At 38.0% G+C, this 21128-nt stretch overlaps 1 protein-coding gene across 3 annotated transcripts in view; it reads left to right on the forward strand.

The window, feature by feature from the left end:
* The first annotated feature begins 254 nt into the window (after positions 1-254).
* The window catches only part of LOC107753966 (neuroligin-2-like), a 179349-nt gene continuing 158475 nt past the window's right edge, over positions 255-21128 (forward strand). The window contains exons 1-2 of one of the 3 annotated variants that reach the window (XM_016570262.1): positions 255-522; positions 913-1090. The gene's annotated coding sequence lies outside the window, so the exon portion shown is untranslated. The other 2 variants (XM_016570263.1, XM_016570261.1) reach the window with 2 other exon arrangements.

Here is a 21128-nt window from a genome sequence, read left to right on the forward strand (position 1 = left end):
AACAAACCAATAAGCCTTAGCACAACAGGGATATAAAAGAAGCTCCCCCATCATCCGGCGCAGTTGAGATCGTGTGATGGTGAACAAGAGGGGCTTCTGCCACTTTAATATGCCCTGACGTCATTCTGATGCAGGACTGAGGATGGCCGCGTGCGTGAGGAAGGAGAGATAAATCAAACGTATCATATCATATAAACTTCAGCCATGTTTTTTTGACAGCACTACGGCCGTCAGCACGCCGTTATACGTCGAGGTCTGTTAGTGTTGTGTTCACTGTCCAGCAGAGCTGTATCATAAAGGAATGCAGGGATGCTGAGAGGCCCGCGTGTGGAATGCGCGCGTTGTCAAAGCGACAGAGCAGCTCGGATACAGAGCGTCACAGAGAGCAACGCGCATAAGAGAAAGAGAGAGAGAGAGAGAGAGAGGGCGAGAGAGGGCGAGAGAGATGGGCAATCAAAAACCTCACAGCATCTCTCTCACTGCAAAGGCTCCCGGAATCACGGGGAAACGACAGCGGAGCCGGTGAGCACCATGACCGCCTTCAGTAGCCGGAATCAGACGCTCGAGATGCCGATAGATTAAACTCGAGACTTCAGTGTTAAAGTCAACGTGTTAAGTCGGCGTTTGTTGCCGGAAAACCGAAATATACCACGTCAAATACGTTTCAACGGAAAGAGAGTGTTGATTAGACTCATAGAGGGGAAAAACAGGTCATAGAAGTGAATTCGTGTTTGTTGTTTTATTTTTTCCCCATTTGCGCTATAATGGGAGAAGCTGGCGGTCGTTTCCAAACAAGCTTTTCAACGGACAAATCCAACTAGACTTAATTTACGTAGACGTTCTGTTGATCGAGCGGCGCGCGTACACAATTCTTCACTTTTAAGATCGTTTCCTCTGAATCTGTCTTATCAGGGTGTTGTCGGGAGAAACCGTGAAACATTTCCTGCTATTCTCGGGCAGCGGAGAATCTTTTGGTTTATTCCGAGCTCAGGCTGATGGAATTGCGCTGAGCAACGACTGAGAAAACGAGGAAATACCCACACATCTCCTATATACAGACCTCGGATTTCTGACTGCGGCTCATTCCCAGGTAACGGCACTTCTATGGAAAATATATTATAAATTCAATTATTTCTGCTCTTTGTTAGGCTGTTGCATAGTAAGCAGGGGTTTCAGCTGGAAAGTACATAAAATGTTGTTGGCATAAGGGGAAACGAGAGGGCCACTTTTGCTGTTTAAACTGCGTGGTGCTGCAACCTGTTCTAAAGCATTTTCCGAAATGCAGAGCGACAGGCGCTTCAACCGCTTCATGGTGCTGTAGCGTGCATGATTGTGTGTCGGGATATTAAACGTGCACATTGACCCATTTTAATGTCATGCGCAAAGAGTACCAACCTCACTGAATTGAAACACCAATCGAAAACATGGACTTTTAAATTATTTCCAGGAATTTATTGTGATCAAATATACTTTTTCTGATTCATTTCTATGCCATCCCACATCACTATCACCGAGCTCCACAATGTATTCAAATTCAAAACAGCAAATAAAATTGGAATCATATATAGTAATGCATTAGCTGATCAATCTAAAACATGTTTTTTCAGTTTTTTAAACATGGATGCTATAAATATACTGTATCAGATATATCATAGCATCCATTAACATGATCACAAATCCAATTCAGAATCCAAGTCAGATGTGAAATTTTTATTTTCTTATACCTCAATTTTTTCTAGTAAGTCCTTTATATTTGCACAAAGAGGCATACATCTTTTCTGTTACATGTTTGTTCATTTATTGTTGTGATTTCACCCCATGTAGACCATGTGCAATTTGTTAAATTGGTGTTAGAACACTGCTCGGTCTTCCCTCTTTTTTTTCTTAGTATATTTGAAAATGCTTTGACGTCATAGAGCGCGAAAATTAGATGATCAAATAATCACTCCGGCCCCCAGCATCCTTCTCTGTCCTCCTGCAACTCACACACTTACACATACACACACAGTGGAACATAAACCTATCACCGTATATCAAATACAAGTAATCGCTGGTTCACTGATGTGCCGAACATCTGGGAGGAGAGGTCAAAGCAAGAGCAGCAGATACCACACACACACACACACACACAGACAGTCTGAAAGAATGGGCCACATTTATATGCTATCCTAGTATGGCCATTCCAAACCTAGTGGATAGCAGAATTGGGAAGAGACAGAAGCTCTCTGTTCTGTCAGCAGGGAATGCTGAGCTCTCTCTCTCTCTTTGGCCCACATAGCAGATATGGAGCTCACTGTGTCATTTGGGATCAGTTTAATGGATGGAAGCAACTGTGTGACTGTCCTTATGTTGGACTGATTTGTTACTGTAGATGATCATTTTTCCACTCGCTGCAAAACGCATCCGGTTACCAACGTAACCTTGGTTCTCTGAGAGCGTTGTGTGAAACGCTTTGGGGAAACTCCTGTTTACTCTGAATACTGAAGCCGGATTTGTTTACATTCGTGTAGCTGCACGAACAAATGGCATTTCAGCCCGCCAAAATGGGCGGAGCCGACTGCATATCTAAGTTGGCGCTGAATGCCATTTCATCAGAATCTTTCAACTGATAGCAGCAGTCATCGACTTGCGTGCAGCTTTATAGCATGGCAGTCTATGAGTTATCTCAGGCAACTGAGATTACGTTAGTAACTGGAGCGTTCCCTTTTCGAAAACTGTCTCTCATGTTGCGTGAAACGGTTTGGGGAACGTATCCAATAGCACTGTGCTATAAATAAGTGCAGAATGAAGCCCTGCCCCGGAGTGCCTGCAATGAGGTCTCCTAAGAAGCATGAGCTAACAATGAGACCCAGGTCCTGATGCTGGGGTCTACATAACTACATTCCAATAGGACACTGTAAGTCCACTGAGGCATATACCTGGGCTATAGCATCTAATATCCAGTGGGATAGTTTCTGCTTTGTAATGGGCAGCCCTTTAGAGCGGCCTTTGAAGCATACAAAGAGCTGCTCTGATTGCCTAAAGTGGCCAGAGTGTTCTATGTAAACTCTAAGGGCCCGGACCAAGCAGAGTAAGTTAGGACCCTGCTTGTCCTCTGAATTAGGAAGAGCTAGAAGGATGATGACTTGTGCTCTGAATGGAGTGGAGAGACTTTGCACTTCGGACTCGGAGCATGTGCATCATTGTCCTGTACCGAAGTTTGAATAACACCTCTGAAACTAGGGGGTCTGCGAGTGAACTGGAGAGAGTAGCCTTGTTCTATGGTCTGCAGAACCCAGCTTGACATTGCTTTCCAAGCTTGGAGCCGGGTGGCAAGTGGTCTGAGTTTTTCACTGAAGTGGGGCAGGGAACTGACATTCGTGTTGTTGTGAAGAGAAGAAGTGCTCTTTTGAGTAGGTGGGTCTGCTATCACAGCAATAATTTTCTTGAGCACGTGCTGAGTAGCAAGGACAGGTCCAGTGTGAACAGAGCTTCTATCACCCAGAGTTAAACGGGGGACTGGAGAGAAAGCGAGAGACTTCTTTGAGGGCGGTCTGGCCTCGTGGGACCTAATCCTCTTCTCTGCCTCTCTTCTTTGAGATCAAGATGGCTTGTGCGGCTCAGGGTCCAATGTCACTCTGGGGCAGGGGCCCTGGTGCTTAGGAAAGGGTTGCATTTAGCCGTCTGAGGGGGCTCTGTAGGAAGGCGACTTTGTCCACATCATTGATCTCCGTCAAGTTCAGCCAAAGGTGGCGCTCAAGCACCACCAAGCTGGCCATGGCCTTGCCGATCACCTGTGCAGTAGCTTTAGTAGCGCACAAAGCCAGGGGTGCGTTTCCCAAAAGCATCGTTAGCCAACTATGGTCGCAAGTTCCGTCGTTACCAACATAGTTCAATGATTCGGTGTTTCCCGAAACCATAGTTCAAACGAATATTCACAAACAGTGTCGCAAATGTACGTGGTAGGAACTACAGCTCTTGTATGATACATTCAGGTATGATAGCCTCAGTGAGATAAAGTGCTGATGTTGGGCAGAAGTTCCAATTCATCTGAAGGGCTTCAGTAGGGGTACAGGTTTGATCGTTGTGCAAGCCAGCAATGTTTGTTTGTTTGTTTATTTTATTATAATTCAGGTTTTTGTCTTATGAATAAAACTTTAACTTTAGGTAAAATATTGTCATGTAGTATTCTTTAATTTTAATAAATTTAATTTGTTTTACTGACTAAAATTACATATTTTAGTCAATGAAAGTAACATTTAATTTATCAGAGAGTGCAAAATGCACCCAAATATTAATATGTAGAGTTTTTTTCTTGTCATATATTTGTCAACAGTATGTTTTAATTATTGTCATGCACATTTTTTTTTTCATTAATGTTGACAATTTTATCAGTTATTTCAACAAATTATACAATAATTTAAACAAGTATTAACATTTAACAACAGCATGTAAAGTAACTAGGTTAAAGTGCATTTGTTCTTTTGTGTCATTTTGTGGAGATACAAGTTATAATATTACAGTTATGTTGTGTATATTTTTGATTAGTGTCATATGTAGGCCTATAAGATGTGTTTGGATTAATTAACCTGCAAAGCACCTTCAGTTTACTGGTGATCATTCACTGTTCACCTTCAGTTCAAGTCGCTTGAACATGATTGACAATGGTTGGATTATTTTGAAAAATCCTATTTTAAAAAAAAAGATTTTTCCTTTTAAAAGCATTTTAGAGGATTCTTAAGATCAGAAGTGTTGTTTTTATTGTCATATGCTTTTCAACAGTATGTTTTTACTAAAGTCATTAAATTACTGTTATTGTTATTATTACTTTTATTGTTATTATTATTATTATTTTTACATCTTCATTGTCATGGATGTCAACTAACAATTTCATCAGTGATTTTGTTGACTATTAACACAACAGGCCAGTCAAGTTCTTTCATGCCAGACTCAGTAAACCATTACTTTATGAGCTTCATTGCCATGCATGAACATAAAAGTTGTTGGAAAGTACACAATCCTCTAGAATGTCATTTAATTCCATAACAATAAGTTTTATCTCAACTAAAATAGTGAAACCAAGGCGGTTTCCACATACTTTTGGCCATCTTCAATAGCATATTTGTAGTGCAATATGTAGACGTGTCATTTCAGCTTTTTGCTGTGTGTGTGTGTGTGTGTGAGTGAGTGTGTGTGTGTGTTAACAGATAGCACCAGACAGCATGTCTTGTTTATTCATGCAGAAGCATCGGATCAATGAGCTCTAATTGATTTCAATGAACTGATTAAAGACAGTGAGGCAGGAGGCCACATCATTGGAGGATATATGAGCATGTGTGCATGTGTTTTATGTGTCTGATGCCTTGCTGGAGTATAGACTCTGTGATCTCACAAGATGAAGAGCCCAAACATAGGGGTGTAGATGCACACAGAAGTGTATGTGTGTGTGCTGGTCTCGTACCATGTAACAGATGGGCTGAACTGAGCCAGATAGGGAGTTGGACACCAGGCTCTTGAATCTCCATGTGTTCAACTGATAGTTACTGATTTCTCTGTAGTCTAATACTAGGACTGCATACGCGATATTTACCTCACCATCCATGCACTTTGCCTGGAATCTGTTCATTCAGTTTGTTGGATTTCTTTATGCTTGGATGGAGCTGTGAGGTGTGTGTGTTGTATTGTCATGGATGAATTAAGCTGGGGATAAAAGCTGGTGCTGTCAAAAGGTCAGATTTGATGGTTTCTCCTGGTTTATGTCACTTCTATCTGCTTTTGTTGTAGGGGCTTTCGTCATAAAAGCAAGATTCTCTCACAAATGCACACACACATCCTGGATTCTCTCTGGTCATGCATCTCAGAGCTTTAAGTCAATGCTGGCCATCATGTCACCACTCGGCAGCCATTTTAATGAGATCTGTGTCCTCACTAGGGTGTGATGGTCCTCCTGTCTCCTCTGGTTTGTGTTTCCCTCACTCCCCCTTCGTTAGATTGTTCTATTCTTTTTGTTCACAGCACCTCACTTATCTCTTTCTCGTAGGCTCTCGTTTTAAGGTTAGAGGAAGGTCAAATGCTCAAAAGAATCACATTCACACACACAGCTACCATGGTGTGTGAAGTATACTTGCACATCTGTGTTATAAAGCAGACCAGTGAAGAGGGCCAAGCAGATTAAAGACATGAATGAAACCATTGGACACACATAGACTTACACACTCTCGCATTCACATCCCTCAGTGTGTGAGGCACCTGTTGGGTTGTAAGACTTTAAGGTAATGTGTGAAGTGTAGCAGCTCTGCAGAAATTTGTTGTTCCTAAAAAGGTTTCCAGTGCTTCTAACAGAATTCTGTTATATATATTCCATATATATATATATATGCTAAGTTTTGGGTTGGTAGGATTTTTTGTTTCTTATGCTCACCAAGGCTGCATTTGTTTGATAAAAGTTAAAATAAAGACAGTAATATTGTGAAATATTATTAAAACAGTAATATTGTGAAATATTATTACAATTTAAAATATCTGTTTTCTATTTTAATGTATTTTAAAATTTTATTTATTCCTGTGATGGCAACGCTGAATTTTCAGCAGCCATTACTCCAGTCACATGTCACATGATCCTTCAGAAATCATATGCTGATTATGAAACTCAAGAAAAGTGGTGCTAAAGATTGTTTTTTCAAGATTCTTTGATGAATAGGAAGTTAAAATAAACAGCAAGTAAACAGCAGTTGAAATAGAAATCTTTTGTGTAAATATCTTTACTGTTTTGATCAGTTCTCGTTTAAAACTTACTTACCCTAAAATTTTGCATGGTTATTTGTCCATATAGAAAATATATTTAACACACACACACACACACACACACACACACGTGTGTGTCTAAGTAACTGTTTATCTTTCTGTATATGATATGATATTAATAAAATTAAAAAATACTAATACTATTAGTACATACACAATGTATTAATATATATATAATATTAAACTATTTCTATAAATATGGGTTTCCCAGACAGTTCTAGCACCCACATTGTCTCCCAGGAAATTACTTACTTTTAGCTGTCTCTGCAATGATATAGTAATATTTTAACATAAAAAATATACATTTCACTTTTAACTCAAAGTTTATTATGGCAGATTTGTCAGCTCCCAGAGTGTGTTTGACGGGACGGATAAACCCACAATACAAGCAGCCGGAGCAGATCGCAGGTTTCCAGGGCATGACACTGTGAAATTCATTCAGTGTTAATAAGAGACATCTAAAAATATAAACACTCAGGTGGGTGTTGTTAGGTGTTAGGTGACTTTTTTTCGTGTTTGTTTAAAAATCTGTTTAAAATGCAGTGTTTAATTCATCATCTGCTGTTGGTTCATTCTGTCCATCATCCATCTAATGAAATCATTGCAGGTTGAACACACAGGTGTCGCTGAAGCATCAATAGAAATATCTCTGGATTGCATTGATCTGCATTGATATTCAGTTTAGTCACCACCACGCATCACGTGACCAGCACAGCAAGGTCACTGCTCATCTATGGCCTGATTTCCTCTTCCTGCTGTTGAGGGGATTTGAGTAAATCCGTATTGCACGATGACGCTCAGCTAGATTAGTATATTTATTATGTAAGACAGGCGCATACACACACAGACACTTATATCTGTAATCATATTCTGTCAAATTTTAGAGATATAAATAGAAGAATTGGTTGCTAATCTGTCCTCAAATGGAATTCAAGCAATGCATTCACCATCAGAGCGGTAGGTTGAAATGCATTGAGTGGGCTATTACACAATTTCCTTCCTGTTCTGTTAATATATGCACACACACACAGAATGAGACTATTAAGCCAAATGGCTGCTCTTATGGCAAATGGGTCCTGGCTACTCCTGGCAACACTGTGAATTCTGGGAAACAGATATAGTTTCAATATTGATGGTAATCTTACGGTGGCCGAGAAGTGCAAAGCAAATCACAATTCTGAAAACAAAATAACAAATTACAAACGCAAATGCAAGTCTAAAAAACAAAATAACAATTCAGAAAACACAACAACAATTCAGAAAACATTATAACAAGTCAGAAAACACAACGACAAATCAGACAAACCGGAAAAGGTAGGTATAGTTTGAGACTTGGTTTTTGGTCAATCAACGTATACAGGGAAGAACCAGCCGAAGAACAGTAGAGTCGTGGTAGAAAGTTCGGAGATGGTATTAAAGTAGCTCAGTTTAAATGTATTGTATGAATTGCCCTTACTATGGAATAAAAAAATATGGGGTGTATATTTACATTTAGTTAAAAGTGCCTGTAAACCATCAGCTCCAGTGGTGCAGATGGATAAGTGCGTGTCGTTGGCTTTTTGACGCGATCGACCCGGGTTCGATCCCGACTTTTGCCAAACTTTTTTTCCTCCCTTTTCAAATCCTCGTATCACATCGTAAAGGCATTTATTTTCAATAAAAATGAAGGAAATAATCAAAAAGTTGAAAATAAAGTATCGGGTAGGGTTAGGGTAGGTGTAGGGAGGGCTTTATTGTACCAATAAGGTGGCATCCATTAAAATTATAATTTACACTCAATACGTTATTATTGCATACTGTTTTATAATGTACTACAATACTGAAGTGCAGATAATTGCCACTATTTGCAACAAGTAGTATACGGTTTGTCGTTGTGTTTTCTGACTTGTTATTTTGTTTTCGAATTTGTCATTGTGTTTTCTGACTTGTTATAATGTTTTCTGAATTGTTGTTGTGCTTTCTGAATTGTTATTTTGTTTTTTAGACTTGCATTTGCATTTGTAATTTGTTATTTTGTTTTCAGAATTGTGATTTGCTTTGCACTTCTCGGTTACCATATAATCTGGTCTGATGGTCACAATATAATCAAGATCTAGCCATTTAATTGGTACAACAACCCCTTTTCTTGATATTTCTCTCTCTTTTCTTCTCTGTCCGATCAGGGTGTTTGTTTAGATATGTATGTGTGTGTGTGTGTGTGTGTGTGTGTGTTTTGACTGTCTGTTGTGGATGCCTGGGTCTGTCTGTGCCCTTGTCTGAATGTTAATGTGTAATAGGCATTAGACAACACACAATAAGTGCCACCACCATAACGGCCAGAGATATGACAACCGACCGTCACAGGCAGGTTGCCGGGGACAATAACGTAGCACTGAACATTCTGTCTGTATTTTCTATTGCCTTTCTGCCCAGCTTTTTCTCTCTCTCCCTAAAGTCAACATTTACTTCCATAATGTAGCATATTTATGAGTCAAACAGGATTTTCCAAAAAAAGGGAAAAAAAAGAAGAAAAGAACAGGACAAAAATAGATGCAATCAAAGACCTGATTGGATTTTGACAACAATCCATAGAGCAGGGATTAAAAAATAAGGTGACATTAAACGAAAAGAAAAGTTATTTTAAATTTTAGATTATTTAATTTGATGGAAAAAAAAGACACTCAAAAACAACAAATTCTTCATAATATTTTTCTTACCTCAGGTCCTATTAGTAATATTTGAATTTGCTTCTGTGTTAATATGGTGTAATTTTCAATAGTGGTGGTCGACTAATATTGGCTGACATTTGGCATTTTTTCATCCGCATTGTCTAATAATTTTTTCTATTTGGCTGATGTGTCAGAAGCTGGACTTTGATTTTGACAGTGCTAAAAACGCCAGCGCCTGAGTGCACAGAGCTTCTGTCTAATAAAGTTATGTCTAATGAAGTATCACAACAAGTCTTTTAATTTCTAATAAACATTTAATTAAATTAGTGCTACATTGTGTTTGTTTATTTATTTAAAAAAAAAGGATTCCCAGTGCACACAGACGTACCAGGTTACTGATTGCACTGTTTGTTATAGTGTTTATTTCTATTTTAGTCAGAGTTCAAACAGTTTCTTTACTTTGTGAAAAATCAAGAATCAAGAAGTTGCCAAATAAATAAAACAATTTTCCAGATTTTTTTTATCTAGTTCAAATTATTGTTTCATTTATTAATTTTCAATGTATTTATTTCTCATTTAGTAAATATTATATCAAATAAATATAAAGTGAAGTGACGTGTGGCCCAGTATGGTGACCCATATTCGGAATTTGTGCTCTGCATTTAACCCATCCAAGTGCACACACACAGTAGTGAACACACACACAATACATTTCATTTCAGCAGTTGTTATGCATGTGTTTACTGTTTTTAATTATTGTGATATCATATATATAAGCTCTTGAAGATATCGGCATTAGCCATCAAAAAAATCTATTTCCGTCAACCACTGAGTTTCAGCAGTTTAGTTATTAAAGGAGCAATTTGTCTAAACTGTATGTTGTGTAAGTAAGTATAATATTATGATGTGTATTGTATCGTGAGGTAGTTGGCAAATACATAAACATATACGTATACTTTCTCAGACTCTTTTCCACTTCTTTCATGTAGCTTCACCCGCTCTTTTTACCCCCTCTCTTCCTCTGTGTCTAGAGGCATTTCCACACTGAGGACATGACTGTGTCTCTGGCTGGCTGGTTATGTAGGTTAAGGAGGGCGACAGAGGCATTGAGGACTGAGCGCTGCAGTGCTGCACTTTGGGAGGATGATGTGATGGCAAGAGCCTCCCTCTTTTATTCTTTGTCTCTCCCTCTCTCTCTCTCTCACTCTCTCTCTCTCACACACTTTTTCTTTTTTCTTCTTTAGAGCCCTGCTGATCCAAATACTCCTCTGCAGTGCAGGGTTGGCCACTTGACCGGTGTCAATATTAGAGCACAGCAGCTGGTCCTAGATCAGTGCAGCAGGTGTATTGGTTGAACCTGAAGTGAAAGAAGAGAGAACGGAGAATAGAACAGCTAATCAAGGATCTGCACACACTCCCTGATGCACTATGTACGCTTTTAACCCCCCATTTCTCTCTCTCTGTCTCTTTCACTCTAGTACTCTGTTTCAGACTCTAGTACTGTATGTAGCTATTCTTTAAAAATGAAAGTCTTGTCACAAGTCTTCTGAAGAACATTGTCTGTTATATTTCACCCTAAGTTCAAAAGAGAACTGTAGCAATAATAATTTTTGCAATGGCAAAAACAATGTTTAAAATGATAACTTTTTTAAGGTAGTATGTACAATGCAGTAATAAAAACACAAAGCATTTAAAAATATGATTTGACAAAAGGAGGATTTCATTGCTTAAATAACTGAATACTTATAACAATAACGTGAATCATTTGTAAAATTTTTAATATAAATATTCATTATATACAATATAAAATAATGTAAAATATTCTAAAATAATATTAAAACACAATAATGAAATATAAATCCAAAATAATACAATAATAATAAAAAAATCCAAAATAATAATAATGTGCATATATTTAAAAAAAAAAAAAAAAAAAAAAAAAATTTTTTTCTATTGATTTGGGGTTGAGATATTACCTAGACATAGGAATGAGAGCAAAGAATTGTGAAGGAAACAGTCTGTTTAGTCTGTTTTGTCTTTTTGTTCATCCTTGTTACTGTCACAATCAGTGGTGAAAGAAAAAATAATCCACACTGAGCCAAGACTGAGCAAAAGAGACTGAGAAAAGGATTCAGAGGGAAAAAGGAGGGAGGGAATTAAGTGAGCTCATGTCTCCAATAAAAAAAGCATGACACAGTTTTCCTGGCCGATTCAGCTTATTGAGTTGTTCGTCTCTTCCTTCTCTTTAAGCGCTGGGCGTTGTGTTTGGTGCGCTGCCATTTTTCACGTGAAAAAGTGGCTTTTTCAAGATTCATTAATCTGAAGGCTCTTTCTTTTCCTCAAGGCCAAATCAATTCAGTAAAATAAAAGAAAATGGAAAAAGATAGGTGGATACGGTGAGTGCTTGTATAGATGAGTTGGCATCATGTTCACCTTTAGGTTTCCAAAGTCACTTCACTCAGTTGAGTTGAGTTGTAAGTATAGTGAGTTAATTGCAATGCCAATAGTTACTGAATTCAGTAAATATTAAAACAGCCATTTGTCTCTCTCGCTGTTTGTACATTTGCTTGGACACACAAAGCTGTGTTGCGTAGGTGGATAATGCAAGTTTGAATCTAGTATGCAATGATGTCTATGAAATTCTATTGGATGTTAGGTGAGTGTGATTGCTTACAAAATAAAAGCACATTATCATTAGCAAGAACCGTTCTTAAAAAGGGCAAAAAAGCCTTTTCTCCAAAACAAAGCCATTACCTGCACTAAAAATAATAGGCACCTGGCAGTTGGTTGTGGTGCATCTGATATTGCAGCTTGTTCTGCCAGCACCACCAATTTCAGAGTGACAGTCATTTGGGACAAAGTGTGCTGCATCAGAGACATGGACACGTTAACACCCTGCTGGACAGCGGAGGATGTTAATGTCACTCATTGACAGGCTCATGGGAATGGCACATAATATGTTGCAGTTTTTTGTTCACAGCACATGGGATGGCATAATCCAATGAAGTGGGATGTCACTTATGCAATCCCACGGCTGGCTAAAACACCAGGGGATGATATGAGAAGGGGAAGAGTTTTTGGAAGTGGGAAGGAAAATTGAGTTTGAGCCAGTGAGGATGCAAATAAATACAAGTCAGCAGAATTCTCCTGTTTTTCAACGCCCCCCTTCCTTTTTTTCTGTGAGGGAACTAAACATGTTTTCAAGGATCAGGCTGATTCCTTGCAAATCATGACTCTCATCTGTGAAAAGAGGAATAATAAGATCTTGATAGTCTCTCTCTTGCTGTAAAAAGTCAGTCCATTTTAATTGCTTCCTTAAATTATTTTAAATCATAATGGTGCCAGTTACAACCTGCAGTGATAAGTACATTGTACAGTTTTGACCTCATTTAATGTAACTACTTATGAAAAAAATCAATTTGAAACTCTTTTAAATGAGTAGAAGTGTCCGAGATGATTGTGACAAGTTAGAAAGGTTTATAACATCATGATGAAAAGATCTTTGTATTGATCTCGGGTTTGGAGGGAAGATTTTTCTCTCTCTCTCACATACCTTTATGTCTATTTGAATTATCGAAACCTTGCCTAATAAAGTCCTTGTTAGTTAATCACACAGAGTAGATCCATGCATCAAGGAGGCACACAGGCAGCAATCTCGGAGCTTTCAGACATAATGAATCATTTGTAAGCCTTTCTTGAAGTTGAAATGTCAGCCGTTTTCATATTAATTTCAAAGCCAATACGGCCAGTGTAAACAACGTTGTAATTATAGAAGACTACATTTCCCATGACCACCCCTCATTCTTGCAGCTTTTCTTTGCTCTTTCACCCTTCTTCCCTCATTCACGCTGCTCAGTCTCTCTGCTTAATTAACCATTGATTAGCATGCTCATAAATTAGGCCTCCAGAGAAAGGCTTTGTAAGCCTCCTACTTCATCCATTCTTACCTGTAATTCAGTAGACAGGGCTCGAACTGCTGCGATTAACCACAGATGTGTCATTTTTAATGGACCGAGGTATATTTTTCACTTCCTTAACCTTTTCTCGTTGTCTTTTTAAAACCTTGTTTGTTATTTGTGGATGTATGCACTTTCCTTCGGGGCCACAAAAGGTTAATCATCAGTGTTTTCATTCATTTCTTCCACTGGGATGGGGGTTGAGGTTTGAGCTTCAGCCTAATTAGGATAGACTGGTATCCCCCTCACCCAAACCAGCCCGCTTCCCACTTAACCATTAGCATATTCTTCACACACACACACACACACACACACACACACACATATACTCACACGTACACGCTGTGTCAGAACCTAATGAGCCAAGCCGGTTGCTAAATGGATCAGGACCAGGAACATGTGTCTGTAGGAGCAATCAGCAGACATGATTTAGTGGGGCGAGGCCTCCCTGAGCCGCCGAACTACGGGTTTAATGCTCAGATGTCCTCGGAGGGGAGTACAGCACTGTGAAGCACATTAGCATGTCCATTTCACCATAACTCTAATAAGCTAAATGCATGACAGTGTTGCTGTGATGTATGGAGGAGTTATTTTGTTCAATTCGGGAGGGAAATCTTCTAATAACGGTCCGTTGTCATTGTTCGATGAGGGAAAATATAATGAGTCAGGCATCCAGATCATTTGTATTACCTTGCTGTAGTGCACATGCTAGAATTTTTATTTCCATTTGTTCCTCTCCTTTCTCCCACAGAAGGATGTTATCTGGTGTACAAATGAGGGCGGTTCAATAAAAGCATATTGAGTTGTCTCAATTATTGATAATTTTGTAGCTCCTCCGAGCAATTGTTTAATTCTTGAGTGTGCAACGCCACGCTTCAGTTATAGAGTAGTGATGTTCCTTCACACAAAGAATAGACTTGTTTTTCCTGTATTACTAAGATTATAGATGTTTTTTTTTAAAACGTTGTTCTATTATTCGGGGGGGGGGTTAACAGTTCTGATTTAGCTTCAGGACCCAAATATTATTTCGTCATTAAATGGCGATCCGAAATTACACAGTACCAAAGTTGTTTATCATACAAAATTGTATAACAGAATGCTGAAATTCATTAATCAGTTTCTTAATGTCACAATTATTAATAATTCTCCAACAAAACACATTGTGGTTGTCACAAACTTTATTTATTCTTGTTGTAAGTTTAAATATATTTGTTGTAGTCATTTGTAGACTGGAGAATTTGAAGATACACCATCATTCAAAAGTTTGGGATCAGTAAAATATATTTTTATAAAGAAATGTAAAAATAGATGCATTAAATTGATCAAAAGTGACAATAAAGACTCAAATTAATGCTGTTCTTTTGAACATTCTATTCAGCAAAGAAGACATTTTTTTTTTGACAATTTCCACAAAAATATAGCAGCACAACAGCTGATAATAACAAGATAAGTTTCTTGAGCAAATCATTTAAATAATTCATGAGTTAATCATATTCAAATGATTATTGAAGGATCATGTGACACTGAAGACATGGCTGCTAAAAATTTAGTTTTGCCATCACAGGAATAAATTACGTTTTAAAACTTTTATATTATAATAATATTTCGCAATATTACTGTTTTTCTGTGTTTTTGATCAAATAGATGCATCCCTGGTGAGCATAAGAGACTTCTTTAAAAAACATTAAAAATCTTACCCCAAACTTTTGAATGGTAGCGTATGTGAATCATTTTGTTTAAATGTTAATGTTTATTTTTCATATTGTGTTACTGTAGTTTAAAAAGCATGGCACTTGCAAAGCCAAGGTCAGGAGTTTGATTCTTTGAGAATGAACCTGTCAGATGTATGTCTTGAATGCAATGAAAGTCAATATACAAGGGTCTCTCAAATGCATATATAAATAATTTTATATCAATAACTATATGGTCTGGCAGGTACAATGAAAAGCAAATCAACACCATACACTGGGTGTACATGCACATTTCCACCTATTTGATTGATGGCAGGGGCAAAGAAGCTAAATGAAATCTGTCATGAACTTAGCATCACAGTTTTAGTTGTTCAGTCTCTCACTTTCCTGGAGTCACAGAGTGGAAACCTCATGATGTTATTGTTCACCGTGTAACCAGATGCAGCGCAATAAAATGGCAAACCTTAAAAGCTGTATTTTCCATGAAAATCATAGTTTTTGTCCTAACCAGCCATGACTGCGACAAGTGACAGAACACTTTGTTGGTTATTTGGTTTCTATTTTTATGGCATTGCACTAGATAGCCACACCCACTGTGAAATCCCATTGGATGAAATCCCTCTCTACTGCATATTAAACATCAACTATGTTCTGATTGCCTGTGATTATAGTGCATCGTGCAGCACTTTTGCTTCCAATGAAAACAGACAAATTACTTGCTCCTGGAACTTGTCACTTCGCATCTGGTTAGGACATGGTGTAACAACCCACCTTAGATGCTGTGAATGAGGCTGTCAGGATTTTGAGGATTGCTTTAGTAAAGCCTATTTCTGCTTCTCTGTCTGTCAGTTCACCTGATTCTCATTTTCTCTATCTTCCTCATCCCCTCTCTCTTCATCTCTCTCCCTTTCATGTGCCCTTCCGAAGCCGTGTTAACTGCCTGGAGAGTTGCCCATGTCTCTGGGGAGTACTGTTCACTCTTTCACTCTTGTTTACTGCCGAGGCTACGGCAGGGCCACTCTCCCTCCATTACTAGATTGCTGACTGCCGTCGAAAAGGCCGAAAGGTTAAGATCTTTCCCACAGATCTGCAGAGATATTTCTGCAAGCACGTGCTATGGCTGGTGTGCCCAACCACCAATCTGAATTGAATTGGGAGTGCCTTTCAATTCCTGAATAGCATAATGCATAATTGCAATTCAAGTTTGAATTAGGCTTGCCACGATAGACGGTGTTGACGGTGATACCGGTGTTAAGCCGCAACACCGGTTAGGTCACGCCCACTGCGGCACCGACCCCCACCGTCGTTTTGATTTTTTTGTAGTAATAAAAATCATTTAGTTCAGTAAAAGAACAAACACTACAATTAAAAACTGAACGCGGCTGCTCAATGCAGCGTCCCAAACGAAAAATTTGCGGTAAAAAACTGGCAGCTGTGGTTGCCAGAATTTTACCGTAAAAATACGGAAGCAACATTTTTGGTTTTACGGATTTAATTTAAATTTAAATTTAAAAACCATATTTTATTAACTGATATAATGTTACTATACCAACCGGTTGAAGTTCTGAAATCTGTTTAGTATCTTTGTAATACTCTGATAACCACCAAAAGCAGGTGGTGAGAAAGTCACATGATGAACCAAAGCGCATCACAAGCAGCTTTGCCACAAGCTGAGAAGAAAAATATGTCTATATCTGCGCTGTGCCATTCACACAAATACTAAACACCATCATGGTAACACATGACACTAACGTGCAAATAAACATTCATTTAACAACATTAGATGTACAACCCTAATGAACATAACTGATAAGAAAAAAATAAGAAGAAACATAATTATATCAATGAAAAACATCAAATGTGAAATGTAACGCAGGGAATTCTGGGAATGCCAATGTCAATGAAATGTCCAATACAGTTTTTCACTGTATATAGTAGGGGAACTTACCGTTAATCAATTAATAGGTTTTTACTGTAGCATTTTTACAGTCTTTTATCTTTAAAATCAGGGTCATTTTTTACAGCGTGGTGTTACTGTAGTCCTGTTTGGCAGTGGGAGGCCTGTTTTTGAGGATCAAGTATAAGGTGAATATGAACATATGGCAGAAAGGCTGTTAGTCACAGGACAATGCTAAATTTGTAGACCGTCTGCACCAAGGAGGCTTAATGGGAACCAACCCAACACTGCCACCTACAACATAAAAGTACGATGGGACTGGAAATTTGAGGCTCTACTTGTCTCTTGAGAGCTTAACTTTACTAGACAACCTCCGTTCTGCTGTGTCTATACATTCTACTTTTCTTCACAAGCAGCAGTCATTGTAAAGATGTATGAATGTGATGTTGTATTGTACTGCAGGGCATTGGACAGTGAAGTTTCATTTGCTCACATGAATCTATATTACAGACTGCCAACCTTGGACAGTATTATAGCACATTGCTCTCAGATGAAAAACACACTGGAATAAGATTAAATGTGACTGTGCAAAATAATATTTTTAAGGTAAAGTGGATTGTTATAAAAGACTGAAATCCTGATGATAGTATTGAGGAGGAGAAAGTGTTATTTCACTGTTGTATCAAATCTTCAAGCAAGGACAATTGCACTTTTTTTTAAGGCTTTGTAGAGTCAATATGCAATCAAAATTGAAGATAAGTACTTTTTTATCACAAATTTGTAACAAGTCTTATTGGGAATGATTTTACTGTTGCATGTTATTCCAAAGAGAGAAAAATATTTGCCTGTGTAGTATTTCAACAAAATGTAATACTTTATTTTTCCACTGACATCACTTATATTAACCAACAGCCAAGTCGTTATTTGCTTTAGCAAACTTACAATCAGATCTGGGTCCATTCTGGAATTAAATACCCTTTTTTAACATTTAAGTTGATTCTTTAAGGATAAAATCAAGTTTGAACCAACATTTTTTTCCCTTTTAAAACCCTTTTCTCTCAGAATATGTCACTTTCTGGTGTGTTTTATACATTAAGAATTCCAACAAATTAAATTAAGTAATTGTCATTTATCCTTTAGTATTATTCTTAAAAGCTTAAAAAGTTATCCTTACACTGTTTTTGGGCAGAGTTTTTCTTGGTCTTTCGGTAGAGAGAAAGAAAAAAACTTTTTTGTAAAAATAATAATAATAATTTTTCTGAACACATGAAACAAATCATAGTTGTGTTATTTATCTAGAAACACAATTATATTAATAAATTTTTTTTTTAATTAATATGTTGCAATATGACAACATTGTACTGTAGACTGTTAATATGAACATGCGTTGTGTTATAAAAATAAGATGATAAAGAATGTTTATATTGTATTTAAAAACGGCATAAAATATTTCTGATCTCTTACATTAGCTTTATACAGCAGTAACCATATTTTAGACTGAAGTTTTTACTTTCTATTTTTTACCCCAGCTTGTTGTTCCCTTACTGCTCCAAATGCACAATCACACACCGACTTAACATTACTGATCCGAGAGGCACACACAAACACACATGTACACACGGGAGCTACCTAAGAGCACTCTGGCCTTTTTCCACCAGCTGATATGGACACTCAGAGCGTGGCTGGCCAGAGGGATTGTGGGTAAAGGAGCGCTCCCGGGCGGGCGTCTCATCTGTCATCCAGTGCGTGTCAGTGATGGAGCGAGTGTGTGTTGCCATATAATCGCAAGAGGCACATGTCCCATTATACTCAACATCAGCACACCCTACACAGAATAAACAGCCCAGCACTTTGATGAAGAAAAACGACAGGCACCCTGGAGTGAGAGCTTTACAAAATGAATGAAAAGGGGGAAAAAGAGGAGATGGTGGAAAGTGGAAAAAGTGCTCAGCACCAGGGGTTTTTATTGTAAGTTGCTTTGGTATGCTAGCACTTTCTAGGAATATAAATGTAAATGAAAACATAATCATTAGGGCAGAAGTACACACACACAATGCATGTCAAACGTAGTTTGTGGCGGCAGATTAATGCACACACACATGCAAGCTGTATGCAATTGGACATTAGCACATATTTGCTCTTGGAAAACGCTTACACATGCTTCACAAAACCTGGCTTGCACATACACACGCAGGGCGTTTTAAACATCTATGCGGTTGACTGTGCCATAATTGTTCAGTGATACAGGTGTTATTTGCATTGCCGTGCAAGCTAGGGCATCTCATAGAAAATGAACAGTTTGACTAGAGCATGATGATTCGCCTGCAGTTGATTGGCACTAATTTATTTTTTTCAAGCTACTCAGGCTAAATGCACCTGCCAATCAAAGCAATATAACACCATTAAGGCATTTTAAGTTGAAGCATGTAGGTCAAGTAGACCATGTGCTATCAGAGCGTTTTCATTTAAACAAACACTCAGACCCTGGCACCATCAAACACCTGTAGTGTGGAAAGAGGGAGACAGTGGCTTTTGGAAATTACTTTTGGGTACATATGCAGACAAAATGTACATATTAGTATCTTTTGAAAAGGTCCTGCCCCAGTGACAGGTTTGTACATTTTTTTTTTTTTGAGAGTGTATGATGCCTCTAAAAGCCCATACATTCAGAGGACATGTGCACCATCTTTATTTCTGTTACATACAAATTTGTACAGTATATTTATGGCATTTGTTTTTTTTTCTCTCTTTATCAGGAAATAAAATCACTGATGTATTTCATTACATCAATGATTCATTAGACTTATTGAGACATATAACTTTCGATCTTTTTGACTCGTAAATTAAAAGAACAGGTTCATAAGAATAATTTGTTTATGAATCAGACTGCACTTGCTGTATGTTTATTTTTATTTTGTTTGTTTTTTTTCAGCCTGAGATTGCTTTCAACTTAGCAGTCAAATTCAATCACCAAATCAAAGATGTGTCATATAAGTGGGCAGATTTGCTTGTGTGATCATCAGGACAAGGCGACTGTAATGTTACACATGATTAAAGGAATTTGGGTTGCGTAGGGGAAGGCGGCTGCTGCTGTTTGTGGTGGTACGATCTGTGTAAATATGGAATGAAAGTTTGCCTCCATAATGTCACATTTCATTGCATTTTGCTAATGAATTATAATTTAAATTCACACAGCAGAGTCGGTGCTAAAGTGGACTGTATGTTTGCCTCTATGGCACTGGGGTAAAAGCAGGGGTCTCAATCTCTCAGCCCACAGGCCACATTTGGCCCACAAGATTAAATTTTTTATTAGTTTAAATCCTTAAATCTGGCCTTTAAATTCAACATGTTGGGTTGGCTTTTCGTGTTAATAATAGAAAAAAAAGAAAACTAAAAAAAAAAAAAAATATATTTATATAAATTTTAAAAAGCATTAATATTGTGAATATTATTACAGTTTACATATAACAACTTACAACATATAAAAACTTACAACATACTCCTGTGATGACAAAGCTGATTTTTTTTTTCAAATTCATTAGTCTTTTGTGTCACATGATCCTTCATTCTAATATGCAAATTTGGTGCTCAAGTAACATACAGGGCCCTATCATACACCTGGAGCAACGCGGCGCCAGGCGCGACGCATGTGTTTTTTGCTAGTTTCAACCCGACTCAGTTATCATTTTCGCGTCCTGCGCCTTGTTGTTTAAATAGCAAATGCATTTGCGCCCATTTGTGCGCCCCTGGGCGTGCTGGCCTGAAAACGAGGTGTGTTCAGGTGTGTTCAGGTGTGTTCAGGCGCATTGCTGGCGCGTTGCTATTTTGAGGCAACTGAAATAGACTGCACCACTGACCAACTAAAACCTGGTCTAAAGTCAATGGCGCAGTTTTTTTTTTGTTATTTAAAGAGCACGTTAGTAATATGTGCCTATTGGTAGGTCCACAACGTGCGTACACTCTGCTTACACACACAGGGATGCGCAGCAGCACACAAACATGCCAAATATTAAAAATGAAAGGATTACAATGTAAAAGATTATTATTGTGTAGGCTACATAAATATAAAAATGCCTACATGTCATAATGGATAGTCATTGCATGTATCAGCATTAGGCTACTTATTTGCTCGCGCACAAGCAGCTTCGTTTCC

Source organism: Sinocyclocheilus rhinocerous, unplaced genomic scaffold (genome assembly GCF_001515625.1).
Source record: "Sinocyclocheilus rhinocerous isolate Xijiao unplaced genomic scaffold, SAMN03320098_v1.1 scaffold831, whole genome shotgun sequence".
Lineage (NCBI taxonomy): Eukaryota > Metazoa > Chordata > Actinopteri > Cypriniformes > Cyprinidae > Sinocyclocheilus > Sinocyclocheilus rhinocerous.